At 39.8% G+C, this 18,300-nt stretch overlaps 1 protein-coding gene across 1 annotated transcript in view; it reads left to right on the top strand.

The window, feature by feature from the left end:
• The first annotated feature begins 785 nt into the window (after positions 1–785).
• LOC139129490 (uncharacterized) overlaps positions 786–18,300 on the top strand; it is a 76,745-nt gene continuing 59,230 nt past the window's right edge. The window contains exon 1 of the mRNA XM_070695124.1: positions 786–1,107. The gene's annotated coding sequence lies outside the window, so the exon portion shown is untranslated. The remainder of the gene's footprint in view (positions 1,108–18,300) is intronic.

Below are 18,300 nucleotides of genomic sequence, written 5' to 3'. Positions count from 1 at the left end.
CAAGAGACCTTATCGGCATATTAATCATAAACAAAGTCATTCATTGACGCATAAATGCATTTACACACGCTGCATGAAAATCAAGGCAACTATATATGGTAGCAAAACACATTCATGCGGCGTCCTATAATCGTTCTACACAAATAATCACCATACATGATACATACATAGATACATAGATAGATACATACATAGATACATACATAGATACATAGATAGATACATAGATACATACATACATAGATACATACATAGATACATAGATACATACATACATACATACATACATACATACGTACATACATACATACATACACACACATACACCACATACATACATACATACACTGCTGGTGATACATACATACATACATACATACATACATACATACATACATACATACATACATACATACATGATAGCAAAATTAGGTATGGATAAGGGGATTTTGGTTTAAACTTTTAAGTATTTTAGCTCTATCAAAACGTCTGATTACATCTAATCTTATCTAGATCTTGGATTGTTGTTATTCATATCTTCACGCTATAGTAAGAATCACCATGACAGCAGAAACTTCAACGCAGATGGTCGCTAAAAAGCAATGTGACAAAGGGACAAAGGAGATCTGACATTCACCTTCATACACGATGCTGCAGTTGTTGTAATGAGGGTCCCCGCTGACGCCACGCCCTTGTAGTGTATTCCCCCTCGTTTCAGTGAGACTTTGAAGTCACGTGACAGACCTCACTTGCTATACATGCATCAATTATAAAATGAAAGAGTCAGTCATCGTCACAAACACACCCTGCCCGTTTCTCCGTTCCACTTTGCAGCAGAGAAGTGTACACGAACTCCAAGCGCGCGTTCCTGCCTCGCTCTCTTCACAACCGTCCCGACAGACAAAGCGAAGTAACGCGACCGGCACTACACAGCATATAGCCCCACGTATAGGCACTTAAAGGAGCACAAATTTGTGAAATTTTGAATATTTCGCGTCAATAGTTCTTGGTCAGGTGGAAGTTGCAGATTAAGAGGCGGTATCGTAGGAACTCTGCTTTATATACAGTTGAGAAACAAGAAGAAGACACATTTGTGCATCGATACAGGTAAGGTGCTTTGAGGATGTCGTATCATCTCATCGAAACAATTTTTTGCAGTATTTCACATTGACTATTCTTGTTTATACTTGTTAAATTCACTGTTTATTTTGCTTTATATTTGCTTGCATTTCTCGCAAAATATATACTAACTAAGACGTTAGCAGCTGTCGGTAAGAAAATTTTTAGTCCAATGTACGGGGGAAAAATGCTTTTAGGAGATTGTTCACGCTTTTAACTGTGCCAATATATCATAGAAAACGGAAATGTGGCAAGTGTGTCATTGACGGAGCGTGACTCATGAGTTGGCATGCATGGTTTAGTGATGACTGACAGGGTTTGTGACAGAAAACGTAGTTACACGTCTTGGTCTTTTCGACAAAGCACATAAATTCCTGGTATGCTCAACAGTACTCTCTCTCTCTCTCTCTCTCTCTCTCTCTCTCTCTCTCTCTCTCTCTTGTCTGTGTCTGTCTGTGTCTGTCTGTCTGTTTCAGTCGCTCTGTCTCTCTGTCTCTCTCCGCCTCTCTATCTCCGTCTGTCTATCTATCTCTCTGTCTGTCTGTCTCTGTCTCTCTCTGTCCGTCTGTCTGTCTGTCTCTCTCTCTCTCTCTCTCTCTCTCTCTCTCTCTCTCTCTCTCTCTCACACACACACACACACACCACAAACACACACACACACACACAAAACATTGTTTTAATCGACTGCACTACGCTTGGCAGAAAAAGTACATGATATTATATGAGACACCTGTTGAACACAATGAAATTATTCCCTCTTCCTGCAGCGTGTCATTAGGAAGCCCTGGCTGGAAAATATGTTTCGCGTTTTTATGTCAGTTCGGCTTTGTCTGCTCATAACACTAAAATGAACAACATGTGTTCGCGCCATTTTTGCCATAGACCCGGGGCGAGAAATGTACACGTTGCGGGAGAGGCGGGGACTTAAGCATTCTGCGAGCAACGCAAGGTTCTCACTACACCATCGGTTCGATGAGAAAGTTTGCGAATTCTATGGATGGTTAAGGATGGAAATACAGGACAGATAGATAAGAAAAGTCAAGCACCTGGACGCTACACGTTGCAGCTTGGCGAGATTATGAGATTGTCCTTTCTTAGGGCAAGTAATCACCATGATAGAAAGGCGGACTTGTAAATCTCTCAGGTACTAAGTCCATACCGTGAATCCTCAATAGATAAAACTGATCATGGGCTTCGGTTTTGGTTCTCAGCTCATGAACACGAATATTTTGCGGATGCAATTTTTCGTTTCCGGTCATAAGGCGCTCGATATATGTAACGGTTTGAAACTTATATTGGGTTAACTTCTTGGGAAGAGGTTTTATTTATTAATTTATATATACATACATATATAAATATATATATATAAATATATATATATATATATATATATATATATATTTATTTATTTATTTATTTGTCTATTTATTTATTTATTCATTCTTTTGCTTTCTTGTTTATAGTTTTAATTATTATTTATTTATACAGTTTTTAATTAATTTTTTATTACTCAAATTCATCCATCATCCAATTGTTAAACTTGAAGCCCCATAATATGATAATGTACCCTGTAAAGTAATCTGAACAGCACAGTCAGCTCAATGCCTTACAAAAAGTACTTATCATGTTTCACCGCAGTGACCCTGTTAACGCTGAAGTCTGGAATTATCATTATTATTATTGTTATTAAAAATTGTTTAAAATGCACTACACATACGTCTTAGCACATTGTACATAGCTGTATAAAATAATTTAAAAATACAACCACACTAAAAATTTAAACCGAAAATTACACATAAAACTGGCTAAAAACGTAGGTTTTCAAACTGCGCTTAAAACTATCTACACTTCTGGCGGTCTTAATTTCAAATGGCAAATCTTTCCATATAGTAAGGGTGCACATACTGAAAACGCTCTCTGTCCATATGTCTTGTTAAAGTTGCCACGGAGCTGGGTTAAACATAATTTGTCACTCGATCGCAGGTCTCTGGAAGGTACATATAAATCTAATAAATCTCTCAGATAAATAGGTGCATTTCCGAGGACAATTTTGAATGTAAGCAACATAATTTTAAATCTAATGCGAGCCTCTACAGGTAACCAATGTAAATCTTTGAGAACGGGTGTGACATGATCGAATTTGCGCGTACGAGAAACTAACCTCGCCGCAGCATTCTGTAAAGACTGTAGTCGAGCAAGTTGTCCTCCAGGGATACCAAACAAAAGACTGTACAATAGTCTAAGTGAGACGTCACAATTCACCATCCTCCAACACAGAGCGCATGACACATACTGCTCTGGTGCCTACATATGGCGCTAATATGTATCGATATATCCTGTTTTGGGGCTGACTGATCCCCTGAAATTCATAAGAGTGACGCACGCATGCGCGTGTACAATGTATGTGACTTGCAAGTCTAGCATATCGTACTTGTCAAAGAAACCCTGGAAGGGGGTGTTCGTCTGAAACTGATCATGCTCGGCTTCAAGGGACACAGCCGCTATCTTTCCCAATTATTTCTCTTGTTTGCGTTTCATATGAGCAGTTAATTAGTGTGTTCTGCATACTGAAAGATGTTAAATTATCGATCATTACACCTCCATTTACACATTCCGTACGTGTAAGTACAATGATGACATATTTTCTGGTACGTACCATAAATTATGTCATCGACGCATTTGTTGATATATCTACAAACTGGGAGAGAGTCAAGATCTGACAACTCAGCGTGTCTCAACGACCAAAACAACATAAATGGTTGCTCACATGAATCAAAATAACGGAAATAATTTGATAAGATTGCGACTTGGTCCCTTGAAAGAGAGTTCAAAATGTGGTCATGAATTCATGCGCCGGGCGAAACACAACTGCCACTTCTCATGGGACAGCTACCGTCAGCGCGACACTTCTCTGGCAGGTCGCGCTACACCCTGCAGAAATATTGGCGCGCACTATAGGATTCTGCGTCGTTTTCGCGCCTCAGTTGTCAACGCCTTCGTAAACGTTGCAAGTTTGGTTTGTTACTAGCCAGGTATGGCAGAAGCGTACCGATCGAACCGAGTCGTAATATTTGATCTCCGATTAACATTGATCATGATGTTGTGATACAAAGTCGGTATTTCCAAAATGTTGTCGTCAACATAGCTGAACTTCAAGGCGGTTTTATTTCACTGCGTACAGAAAGTGATATGCGACTACAAACAGTCTGTATTTTCCCGCGTTTCTTGTGTAAAATGATTTATCGTCCGCAATTCATGTTGTCTGTTAGATGTAAACTCCCGGGATTAAACGTTTATCGGTTTTTTAAAAGCGACAAAGAAGAAGAGATATACTAGCTGTAATTACGCGATAGAACGGCCGTGAAGAATCGCCGAAGGCAAATAACCGTTGTGGACAAACGTGTACAAGAAAATGAACGTCGGGACGTAATGAACTCCCCGTGCCAGGAAGAGGTATTAACTCGTCGAGAAAGATAGCGTTAATGCCGATAAAATATAGTTCCAGGCTGAGGTCTGCCCAAGGGTAGTTCGGGGTTCCGGAAGTCAGCATCGCATCAAGAATTGCCAAGTAAATCTTCTAATAATATCATCTTTCTCAAAGCTTTCACAAGATATATCTGAAAGCCCGCATGCAAAAACAATATATCCGAGAGGGTGTCACCGAGCTAGATTTAAAGATATAGAAAGGAGTCATTTCTTTCTTCACACACACAAAAACCCGCGAAAAAATGTGACTCGAAAGTGTGTGCTACCTCCTTTGATGGATCTATGATCTTTATGGATCTCCAACACGTAATGTGTTTGAGTATCTTCAAGTTCGAGACATGTTTGTGAAGTCGGATCGAAGGTTTCAGAAATCTGTCGTAAAACTGACACGCATTAGCAATACATCAAACTTAACCTGTTCATCCACAATTCTCCCGTAGAGAGGCCATCAATTACAATTGGTATCGATGGGTGTTTTGGCCAAAACATTGCAGTGTTATTAGTATTAAGGTAGAACGGGCCTCGGGAACAGATAGTCGGACTTTCAAATTTCTACAATTCTTTTCTGATCCGCCACTTGTGCAGGCTCATTTTAAAGCTCTTGAAGAAAGACAGACTTTCACCGTCTTAGTTTTTCGAAAATCCAAAATTTAATTCTCTCCCCCATAGAGCGAGTTAACACAGGAATGGCGGCCATTTTGAATTTCAAATATCGCAAAATGATGGGTAATTTGTTTCGCTAGTTCCTAACTTTGCATGGTGACCCCCGATTTTTATTGTTGATTTGGTAAGAGAATGGGCGAAAGTTTCATTCAGGAAAGCTTGAGCAAAAGTTTAAGTCTGTCACTTTCAAGGCGCATACTACCTTAATCAGCAACCTGTATGTGTTTTTGGGTATCTGCAAGTTAGAGCCATGTTTGTAATTTAGGATCGGAAGGTTCCAGACACCTGTCGTGAAACTGTCACGCATTAGCAATTCATCAAACTTAACCCGTTCACCGTCAATGCCCCCCGTGAAGAGGTCAACAATTACGATTAATAACGATGGGGTTTTTCGACCGAACCATTGTGGTGATAGGGGTTAATCAGCTCGACCAATAAAATTTACGGGATAAGCATACTGAGGAAGGATGAGTGAAGCTACAACCAAAGTAGCGATAGTTACCATTAGCGACCACCATAAAGATGGACAGAGAAAGAAAGCGAAGGGTAGAGAAAGACGAACAGAAAACCTAACTAAAAAGTGTCAATTTCGTTGTACTCTGTACGTAATTAGTCGAAAACACGATTGGAACTAATTTGGGATAATTGGATTGGCAACATTTCTCAAGAATTTTAGAAATTTGGTCTAATATTACACTACATTTTCTTACCATCTTTAAAATTTTATTCAAAATTTACGATGCTGTTGAATTGTTATGAGTAAGAATCGGTGCATGATAGTATCCAATGCAATATTGTTCAAAACATTTGAACAATATTCATATTTGAATGAAATATGAGAGGTTTGTCTGTAGTATCTTCATTACTGAAACAGTAGTAATAATCTCAGTTTGTCACTTTTCCTCGACCAAAATGAAGATTTTCGATTGATTTACAGTTAAGTCAGTCAGGGTCAATTAAAATGTGCCCTGACTCAATTTAATGTTTTAATAAGCCTTAAATTCACGAAAAAGTCAGGGGCATTTCAAAAGTGCCCTGACTCAAAAGTCGTTAAGTAGAGAAATTTTCAGCATTTTGTCTCATTTCTTTAGTACATTTACATAAAAATGAACTTTTTTTCATGAAAATGAATCCGATGAAAGAGGTATGCAATAATCGTTGTGTTTTCGTTGTTTTGTTCGATGAGAACAATATTTCAAATTTTACACTATTCTATCATTTTGTAAAATTTGAGCTGTAAAAATTTCGATTTCGTTACATTTTTCTAATAATTACTCTCATCCAATTTTCCCAAATTAGTTCCAATCGTGTTCGAAGAAAACATAATTTTTCATCGCAGATAAAATGTAGGACTATAAAATCACCCTTTTCTGTGTCCTTCCCCATATTCTGCACCGATACTGAACATTCTCTTTTGCCCAATATGCAGTGACAATGCTGTCCGTCACCCAATTCTGTTGAGAAAGTATTGTCCTCCCAACCTACTCTGTGGTGAAAATAGTGCCCTTTACCGTATTCTGCCCTGAGTATACAAAGTACATCGTCCTTCGCCCTATTTTCTTCAGAGACAATACTGTCCGCACTACTGTGTCGGTAAAAATGCTGGACCTTAACGAATTTGTACCGATAACACTGTCCACCACCCTATCCCAGAGAGACCGCGCTGGCCTTCTCTCAACTCTGCACAGAAAACACTGCTCTCATCCTTCCTGTTTTCAGAGATACTGTCCTTCGCAGTTCCTCCTTTTAGTCTGACCCGTTGATATTCGACAGTCTGCTTGTTATCATGGAAGCTAAGAACTACTGATGATCCCCAGACAATAACTTAGCGCTGGACAACCGTTTTCCAAGTATTGACGGAATCAATACTTTTCGACAATTAAGATCGAGACCTCACTCGCCGCCCGCCAAACACACGTCCGGGGGATCTAATTATAGCAATCGTACCAAAGGCGAACTTCCTTCGATAATAACGTCTTTAATTTTTAAAGTGCACATCAGAAACAATGGAAATCTACTATTAATACCTAAAATAAGATCTATTTTCATTCATCTTGATTGATTGGTTTTATTATAGTAAAGGCTAGTCGTTAATGAAAATTGCTCTAAAGAAAGAGACCGAGCAAATATTTGATCAATAAAGTCGCCAGATCACGACTTTCTACCATCAATAAGACCTGGTATCACGTACTTTGCTAATTATCATTCAAAGAAAGGAAAAAGAACTGATTAAAATTAGGATGAGAAGAGAAAACCTGATCCAAATCGAATATTCTGAGAGGCTGGTAAGTCGTCAGGCGCGGGATGTTGACGAAATCGAGGCTCTGGTAATTAATTTACGGGTACGTGAGAGGATCGTCCGTCCTCGTCATGTATTTCCCTCCGGGGTTGTACAAGTTGCGAGCCTCAAGAAGTAACCATGGTCAGCTATATGTACACCCTCAGTAATTGACTAAGTTTTTTCGAATGTAAGTGAACCGGTTCAAAGATGTGGTGATAACTTCTACAGCCTATGTAAATGATGTGGCACGTGCACCAAAGGTTTTACCACAACGCCGCCCCTTCCTTGCCTACAATGTCCTTCGGCAGGCTGTAGATCACCCGCTTTTTAATATCTGTGATAAAACTCTTACGCTGTTCCGGCTAGACATAAATAAAAGGCAAAACATAATAACATCCGGGTAATTTACGAGTCATAATTTCCATTTGACGACTATTTATCTATGCAAGGCGTGCTACATCGTGGAGTTCATTACATGATTAAAGCCGCAATATAGCTAGGATGTCACCGTTAAAGTTATAAGCCTGGCAAATCTTACAAACAGAGAACTAAACTATCCTATATATCTTTCCCGTTAAAAGATTTTTTCTTTTTTTTATGTCATTGATGTGAAATGGATACAGCGAGCAAAACAGACAATGTTAAGCTCAGAAAATTTCTGGTCTGTGCTATGATCTTCGAAACATGCGACCGGGAAATGGAAAATTAAACAAAATTAAGGTCGGGCTGTAGTGTATGAAAGTCCCTCGAATGATGTGTCGTCTGTCAAAGCGGACGACATTCAGGGGTGTCGTCTGCGTTTTTCTGCCTAAACACAACTTCGTAGCAAAGTAGTTTTAATCGATCCTCGCGAGCATGCCCCCACCCGTCTCGAGGCATTTTCAAACTACTAGTAAAATCTCATTTGACCAAAAAAATAATTTAAATTAATAATGTGCAAAACAAACAACAATATGTCATTTCCGAGATGCTACGACAGCCGCATAAGGTAGTGAGTTTCCTCGAATCGAGATGATGAATGGCTCATTTTAACATGTTTATCTCCGTGTCATCGCACGGATTCCTACGGGCATAAATGTTTCAGGCGGGAAAAGTATTCCTGCGAATTTGATTATTGTCGTCTCATCTGTCAACCAAACTTAATGAAAAGGTCTGCCGATGATAGATAACGTTGCAAATGTATATGATTGGCTTGTTAATGAGACTAGTCTGAGAAAAGATATCAAGCAAAAAGCTAATTATCTACTCATGACGATTAAGGTAGTATCCGCCGCGAAAGTGATAAACTTAAGTTTTTGCTCAAACGTTCATCAAGGAAACTTTGGACTTTTCTCTTACCAAATCCAGAATAAAAATCAGGGGTCACTCTGCGAAGTCTGGTAATCAAAAATCAAATTACCTGACATTTACCGATATTTGAGATTCAAAATGGCGGCCATCCCTGCGGCGTTAACTCCGTGGGGTAAAAATTGAATTTTCTATTTTCACAAAAATAAGATGGTGAATAATTTTCTTACTCCAAGAGCTTCAAAATGAGCCCCCAGATCTAGAAGCAGTGCATCAGACAAGTACTGTAAAAAAAAACAAAAAAAATTGAGATTCCGCATATCCTGTCACCGAGGTACAAGCTACCTGATGGTGATATGCCCCTTGAAAGTGAAAGACTTAAACTTTTGCTCAAACTTTCCCCAATGAAACTCTCGACCATTCTCTTACCAAAGCAAGAATAAAAATCAGGGGGTCACCTTGCAAACATTGGTACTGGAGGCTGACAATTTACTTGAGATTTCCCGATATTTGAAATTCAAAATGGCCGCCATCTCTGTGTTAACTCTATTGGGAAAAATAAATTTGTAGATTTTCAAAACACTAAGACGATAAAACGAGCCCTCACAAGTGGTATGTAAGAAGAGAATTGATAAAATTTGAAAGCGCGAATTTCTGTCCCCGAGGCGCGTTCAACGTTAATTGAGGGAAAATAATAATGGCTTTATCGTTTTGTTCTACTTCAGAACACGATAAAATATATCATGCACACTTTTACGACGACTGAACGAAATTACAATCTCGTCTGCACGATAAAAATATGATATCCACCACATGTGCGATAACTGTGACTCGTGTCCCTGAATTGGGACTTTTCTCCCGAGACCCCTTTGGAGGGCGGGGGGTCACGCTATGTGATCACACTCTCCGTCCCCCGGATACGCTATTACAGGTGCCGTTATCGCGTTTCCCTGTCACGTTTTAGTTGTGCTTATCCACGTACGACAATTAGCTGCAGAAGTTTGTCCCGGAGGGAAACAAGGAATGTTCGTACAATCGGTGGTAAGAGTTAATACATGTAAAGCCTGGGTTGACAAGCTGGCTACTGTGTATCTTAACATGCCTTGGGAAGAGACACAAGAAATTGCAATTTCCATACAAAGCAAACAAGACAATCAAAAGTTGCTGCTACCGACCCATTAAATAGTGGCGGTAGCTCAGTGCAGAAACTCATGCACCAAAGCAAACAGTTTCTTTGAAAGCGTTGGCGACTAATTCCGATGACGTCACAAATAATGAATATGTGCTTAAACAAATGCGAGACTTCCGGAACCACGCACACGGGAACGACGACAGGGGTACTTTTTTACCACAAATGACCGACAGCGTAAAAATCAGATGTCACGTGATTTTACCAAACCATCCGAGAAAAAAAATACACCAGCACGACTGACAAGTATATCTGATTTTCAGTCGGCAGGATTAAAAGTCAGCCGAGCACATGATATCAGTGACAAACATTTAAGTTAAGGTAGAACACGCCTCGGGGACAGATATTCAGACTCGAAGTTTCACTATTCTTTTCTTGATCTACCACTTGCGGGGGCCTTATTTTAACGCTCCTGGTCAAAAAATGTTTTCACTGTCTAAGTTTTTCTCAAATCGAAAATTTTATTTTTCCCAATAGACTTTACACAGGTATGGCGGCCATTTTGAATTTCGAATAGCCATTTTGAATTTCAAATATCAGAAAATCTTAAGTAATTTGTCTCTCTAGAACTAAATCATGCACGGTAACCCCGGATTTTTTTCTTGACTTGATGAGAGAATGTTTGAAGGTTTCATTGAGGAAAGTTTGAGCAAAAGTTCAACTCTTTCAATTTCGAGGCCCGTACTACCTTAAGGTAGAATGCGTCCTGGGGACAATATTCGGATTCAGTAATTTTAATAGTATGTTTCTGATCTACAGCTTGTGGAGCCTTATTTTGAAGCTCGTGATCGAAAACTTTTCTAATTTCCCCGTAGAGTTAACACAAGGGCAGCGGCCATTTTGAATTTTAAAGTCGGCAAGTATCATAGCAAAAATTCAAAGAGTCACGTTCAAGGACAAAGCAAATCAAAGAGACAAAACATAACGTGCAAATAAAAAAAGGTAATTTACCTCATTGTGTAGTGGATGGCGGCCGACGGGGGATTCGATGACGAAATCTGAGTTCGTCTCAAATTCAACAACATTATGTCCATATTTCTATGTACAACAGTGTCATTGATGGTCATACATTTTTAATTAAAATCACCACACCCCTTTAAACCTTTTCGTTCACATTCGTTCACGGTCACTGTGAAAGTATGCCTAAACAGCACTGAGAATCTGCGAAAATTAACAATAAATTAACAGCACCACGATGGCTCACAGCGCACTGGACATTCCTTATGATACCCCCGTTCTATCCTAATTGATGATTATTCTTGTGCAACAAGGTCAGGTTACAGAACACTTCAAATGCTACCTGTTTATTTAACACTGCGAATGCTACCTGTTTATTCCTAGTACCAACATACCTACATAACTGTAACTAAAAATTACCCGCTACTGAACTAGCCACACATACCTCCCTCCCTACCTCACTACCCGCCTCCCTACCTACATACATACCTCCCTCCCTACCTCACTACCCGCCTCCCTACCTACCTACCAACCTACTTACCTCCGTACCTACCTACCTCATTAGCTAGCTAGCTAGCTAGCTAGCTAGCTACCTGCTTGCCGAGCTACCTAGCTAGCTACTAGGTTAGCTAACTAGCTAACTACCTACCTACCTTCCTACCTACCTACCAACCTACAACCTCCCTCCCTGCCTCCTCCCTCCCTCCCTCCCTCCCTCCCTCCCTCCCTCCCTGCCTCCCTGCCTCCCTACCTACCTATCTACCAACCTATCAACCTTACTGCTGTACCTACCTAGCTACATAGCCACCTAGCTACCTACATTCTAAATGTTGTCTACGATTGACTTTCTATGTTGTATTAAAGCAAACAAAGTTTAGAAATTGCCCTCCCGTACACAGGAAGCTTTTCAAAGAGCTAATGGCACAAAGAGAACTTAACTACCTTAGGGTGACGAATAAATTTGTTGTGTTTGAAAGACGCAAACCGCGCCGCCCATGGTGAAAAGTGTCGGGTCACCGCGCAGTTCTAAAAACAGCATTGATCGTCGTCTTTGGGTAAGTCGAATCACTGCCCTGTCTTATATTGATTACCATGTCTGTGGTCGGGTCTTATCAACGAACAATTGAATAAAACAAAACCCTGCGTCATCGCATCATTTCTGTCGGAGAACCGAGTTGGGACGGGGGGGGGGATCTGTATTTTGAGTTAGATTGGAAAACACTAGTCTTCCGGGGACCTTCACTCACACGCGGGTCGGCGAAGGGTGAGTGCGCCCATCAAACAAGCCACGGAACATCTAAGCGGGTCATATGATATGCTGGGAGCGAGCGCCCTTAATCAACTATTTACACTCTCTTGCTTAATATTTGAAGAAGGTGCGATGTTACAAATCGCACGGGACGGTATAAATTCTACCTTTTTGCGCATCGATAGGCGGGCTAATGGGAGGGTCAGCCACATCCATCGTAACTTCCTTATATGCTGCATTTCATAATCAGAATTCGTCAGTGTCTAGAAAATCACCCCACACATCTCGTGCTCATTTAAATTCAAATCGTGTTCTGTTCACGTTTTTTTTTTGTTTTTTTTCTTATTCGCTCAAATATCACATTCATTTAATTCAATACCCCCCGTATAAGTTGTCCTTTAAATGTTTAATAGTGATAATCAACTTAATTAATTACACTGATTACGCACCTTCGCCTTGAATATTACGACGTAAATGTCATGTTTCCCAAAATATGACAGACAAATACATCAACATTGCGTATTTTCTTGTTTCTACTTTGTTTTGAGAGATGCTAGACGATAGAGAAATGTCAAATGACCCCCAATGGATGAATTTAATCATTTGTGAAGAGGAAGAGATTACTGAAATACAAGATTAGCGTTAGTCGTTGCGATAAAAGAAGTTTTATATTCCTAGGACTATTTCTCTACATGATAACGTGTTCAGCACGTCAACTTACTGCAAATGTATTAATTAACGTATTGTTTATCACTTTGTTGGTTTTTATTTATTAGTATCTATTTTTGTTCAGTGAGTCGCGATTTTTAAAGATACCCTTCCCACATACCAAATAAAACTGGAAAAGATCATGTTGATACCGAAGGAATGTAGAGAACAGGAATCAAAGGTGTCATCCTTAAATGTTAGGCAGACAGACAGGCAGACGGAGCAACTGACGGACGGGGCAAACCAGCTGGTGGTTTCGAACAATAATTAGGAAAGAATATTGTTGTCGCCCGGTCCGAAACGCCGCAGTTTCTGTCTAATACGTAAAGACACGCGTTAGCGTGGGGTGCACGAGAGAGAGAGAGAGAGAGAGAGAGAGAGAGAGAGAGAGAGAGAGAGAGAGAGAGAGAGAGAGAGAGAGAGAGAGAGAGAGAGACAGACAGACAGACAGACAGACAGACAGACAGACAGACAGACAGAGAGAGACAGAGACAGACAGACAGACAGACAGACAGACAGACAGACAGAGAGACAGATAGAGACAGACAGAGAGAGAGAGAGGCAGAGAGAGAGGTATGAATGTGATTGCAATGGTACCCACGTTTAAATTCTAGGTGAAAAATGTTTTATATTGTGAGTGACATATATAACGGAGATTCTATTGTCGTCATGGTAAAATTACTATCGTCAAGGGCGTAAAAAAAGATATCGAGGCCTTTGTAGCATGCCAGACGAGAGGGACTGAGGGTCACAACGGAAACTTGTAAATTCTGCGGTGACGACAATGTTAAGACACAGGTAATTCACTTTCATGAGTGCCGGAAAACATCCTAGCGCACTGTGTTACACGCCTGTTGTATAATGCCCACGGATTAACCCATGCACTGGAAATGCATTATTCTGTTTGCCGCTTTAAGTTTTCCTCCTTGAAGATTAGAATTTCAATCGGCGTGCACGGCGGCGTGAATCGATAACCGTGGAAGACCGATGGTGATGGATAAATCATGGTTACAGGAAACGGCGGAAATGCTCGCCGGAACGATTCCGGCAGGACGAGCGCGGAAATTCGACGGAGCAATTCGAGTCGGTCATGCGGGCTTGACCCGGGAAGTGTAGAAAGACTCCGGTCTGGTAACTTTTTCTTCCGCTTTAAAATGTACTATAACAGGTAATCCGATACTGTATATTGTACACGGGGCCTAAGTGACTGCCCATACACCTTTAGGTAGAACGCGCCTCGGGGACAGATATTCGGACTCTCACACTTTTTCAATTCTTTTCTGATCTACCACTTGTGGAGGTTCGTTTTAAAGCTCTTGGCGTAAGAAAACTTTTCTCCGGCTTAGTTTTTCGAACATCGAAAATTTTAACACAGGGATGGCGGCCATTTTGAATTCAAATATCTGTAAATCTTGAGTAATTTGTTTCTCTGGTTCCAAAATTTGCACGGTGACCCCCCGATTTTTATTCTTTATTTTGAAAGAGAATGGTTGAACTATTCTTTGAGGAAAGTTTGAGCAAAAGTTTAAGTCTTTCACTTTCGAGGTGCATACTACCTTAAGGAGGCATTTGTATCGAAATTCAATGACTTTGCCAAAACTTCCGTCATCGGTGGAGATTTTACCATCATTCCCAATCAAGAAAAAAAATCAGGGGTCAAAATATAAAGTTTGGTACTAAGAGAAACGGAATACCTAGAATTTACGTTTTTATCGATACGAGTGTTTAAAATTTCAAAAATTTCTGCCATCTTTATGTAAACTGTACGAAAAGAGAAATGAAGTTTTTGATTTTCACAAAACTAAGACGATGCTGCAAAATGAGCACCCGATAGCGGTAGATGGAAAGTTGTAATTGGAACGTTTGAGAGTCCAAATATATGTCAACGAGGTGCATTCTACCTATAGAGCTCAAGTCTGCTGGGCTACAGATCAAGAGTAGATAACAAATTGAACACTTCGCATTGTATTAACAGCCCTGGGTGAACAAGCAAAGCCAGATATCTGTGATGGCGTGCGGTCACTCTCGGCATTTCCGGATGCAACGAAGCAGCTATGGCGCACTTTCAGAGTTAACAATTCGTAAACGACCTTTGAGAGAAACATCATCCTCTGGGTGGTAGTGCTTATAGAATAATTAAAGCCGCCTTTACGATTGAAAGTGAGAGACGGTGTCCATTAGGATGTCTGCTGTGTATCTCGATGCAAGCGCAACTCTAGATCTGTGAAATGTTCGACGGAAAGCTAGCAAAGTAATTCGTGTAGTGAGGTGTTAAAAAATAAGTACGCTCTTCGAAACTTCGAAAGATACAGGGATGAGATTTTAGGATCTGTTTGGAGTCGGTCATGGTGAGGACAAACCAATATATTGCAGGAAAAACGAGTAGAATTTTCAAATTTCAAATGGAAGAAGGTATTAGGAATCGTCCACCAGTTTGTTTATATATATATATATATATATATATATATATATATATATATATATATATATATATATATATATATATATATATATAAACATCTGAACTTGGGCACAGAGAGTACGGTTACACATTGTTGAGGATTGAAAATATGGACTCACCAGAGTGCTCCAACGGCAATACATACCATGAGCGAAGCATAGTGCCAACAGTGAACCCCCTTATATTACGCAAGAGGCTGCCCAAACAATCTCAGAGTGCTCTAACTACTATTAAAGCAGTGAGCGAAACACACAAAAATATAAAATGTGCCCTCCCGTATATATATATATATATATATATATATATATATATATATATATATATATATATATATATATATATATATATATATATAGTAGTCGTTAAAACATAAATTTCGAGAAATTTTACGCAAAATTGAGATAAATTTAAACGAAATGGGCAATCTGCGCACCTGTATAAACTCGCAGGAGATGTTACATGTCAAATTTAATTTCAAACCTTCTGTTCTGATGTATTGAAGTTACTTGTAAGAGAAATCAAAGAGAGCCCTCACTTAGGGTTCTCAAGGGAAGGCTGACAGGTATCTCTTGCATTTGAAGTCATTAGAAAAACTCATGCACGTCTCTTGAAGAAAGTTAAGTCAGTCCATAGATAGAGTATCCAAGATAAGAACAAAAAGGCCGAGGCACTTTTCAGTGACAGCAGATCTCCAGGTATCGCTGACAAAGCCGACAAGAAACAGCACAGAGATCGCTGAGTGTAAAAAAAAAAGTTATAAGCGAGATTTTGGTACAGTTGCATTCGTTCCCGTGGTACTTCGGCGTCGCATTAAAACTTCGTACACCCCACTTCCAAGTTCCCCCGCCACCCCCCACCCCCGTGAATAGCCTATTCATTAAACAAAGCACCACAGTAATTTTCCTAAGGGGGGGGGGGTTGACATTGATTGGCACAGCGTGAAAGTAGTGCACTCCAGAATTCATTGAAACGGATACAAAATACGCAGTCTTAATTAAAAATGAATAATTAAAAACAGTTAATAGACATCGTGTTCTGCAGCCCGGTGACTGGGCTTTGTGTCAACTTTTCAAAAAGGAATTTCTACAATTTTTAACTCATTTAATCATTGACTCAGCATGACATGTGTTCGTTTTCATTTCTCCCTCGAGATAATCACTCTCCGTTCGTCACACTTATTCTCAATTTCACCTCAAGAGTGCTTTCCACATCACTTATTTATATGACATTAATTATGTCTGGGATGCGGAAGCAACATTTCAAAGAAACACCACTCATCTTTGATTTCTTGGTTTTTATTGAAGTGGCGAACAAATGTAGTGGTTGTTTCCGGCCATGAATGAATCATCCGGGTTCGTTACTGACGGAAGCGACGAAACAGAAAGTGAAAGATGGGAATAGTTTCACGAATCCACGGTTGTAAAGCCGGGACAATTGATGACTACGTTGCTTGCTGCTTTTCTTTTGATAGTTTCGAGAAAAAAATGACACAACAGAAATAAATCTGACAGATTCTTGAAAGATGATAACCAAAGGTCGAAGTTTTTAACAGCGTTCAATTATCTTTACGCGGCCTAAGTTGATTGTTTGAAGACAGGCGGCCATTTTGTCTGGCAAGCAATGCCACATTTTATGCATAGTTACCCTGGATACTCACAATTTCAACAACCAAAAACTGAAGCCTGACAATCTGCTGACCATTTGCTTCCTCTTTTGTCAATGGTTACGTCACTGTGTGTTCATCCTCAGTTTTGCTCAACTTCAATCCAATAACTACTCACATCGTGCTTTACACCAACCAATGACACACTGAACCGACAAATTGTACTTCGCTGCTTTATACCAAGTGTGTCATCCTCATCATCATCATCTCGCCATAGCGCAGCGCTGCAGTCAATTTGACATCCGAACATAGCTGTACTGAAGTCGGAAGACACTGCATCTGCATGGTGTATATCCTGTAAATTAATCTGAAAACTTTTCGCTTTGCTTTACAAAGATATTGTCCTATCGAAATTACTATTTTGAACACGAAATCAAATCAATATTTGCCATGTGTCTTCGTATGTATGTATGTATGTATGTATGTATGTATGTATGTATGTATGTATGTATGTATGTATGTATGTATGTATGTATGTATGTTGTATGTATGCATGCATGCATGCATGCATGAATGTATGTTTGTATGTATGTATGTATGTATGTATGTATGTATGTATGTATGTATGTATGTATGTATGTATGTATGTATGTATGTATGTATGTATGTATGTATGTATGTGTGCGTGTGTGGGGGGTGGGTGAATGGATGGATGGATGGATGGATAGGATTGATAGATGTATGGTTGGTTTGTTGGGTTGGTGGGTGGGTACTAATAGGTAGTAGTCCACCATCCGTCTACCTACTAGGTCAGTAGATGGATGGATGTGTTGATGTTAGATTGATTCCTATCCCGTAGCGAAAAGAGAGGTTAAACAATGTCGGTTTTTTTGGTATTTATAAATAACACATATGATTGTGTACCTTTGTGTCGATGTTGCGTTGACAATGTATATGTTTTGCCCAGAAAAAAAATCTACGTCACGATGTGTGCACTACGCGAGCGTGGGAATCACCCTGGTGACGAGCCGTGGGTGGGTTGTGTGTCCCACACGCGTCACATTTTTGTGATATAAACACCGGCGTTGCCCGAAGCTTAAACTTATTTTTGTGTGTTTCGGATCCGAGATTGTAAGGTTGATCGAAGCGCTGAAAGGTAAGCTGTATGTATGATTCGTAATATGTGTGTTCAATACTTGGGCAAGTCTTCGCCTTTTCATGCTGTTAAGCACGCAGGCTTGCTTTATACTCAGTAGCTGATATCACTTTCTCTTACACTAATTCTGTATCGGTGCTT

This window comes from Ptychodera flava, chromosome 3 (assembly GCF_041260155.1).
Source record: "Ptychodera flava strain L36383 chromosome 3, AS_Pfla_20210202, whole genome shotgun sequence".
Lineage (NCBI taxonomy): Eukaryota > Metazoa > Hemichordata > Enteropneusta > Ptychoderidae > Ptychodera > Ptychodera flava.
The sequence above is the reverse complement of the archived record's forward strand: the minus strand, read 5'-3'. Positions and strand labels throughout refer to the sequence as shown.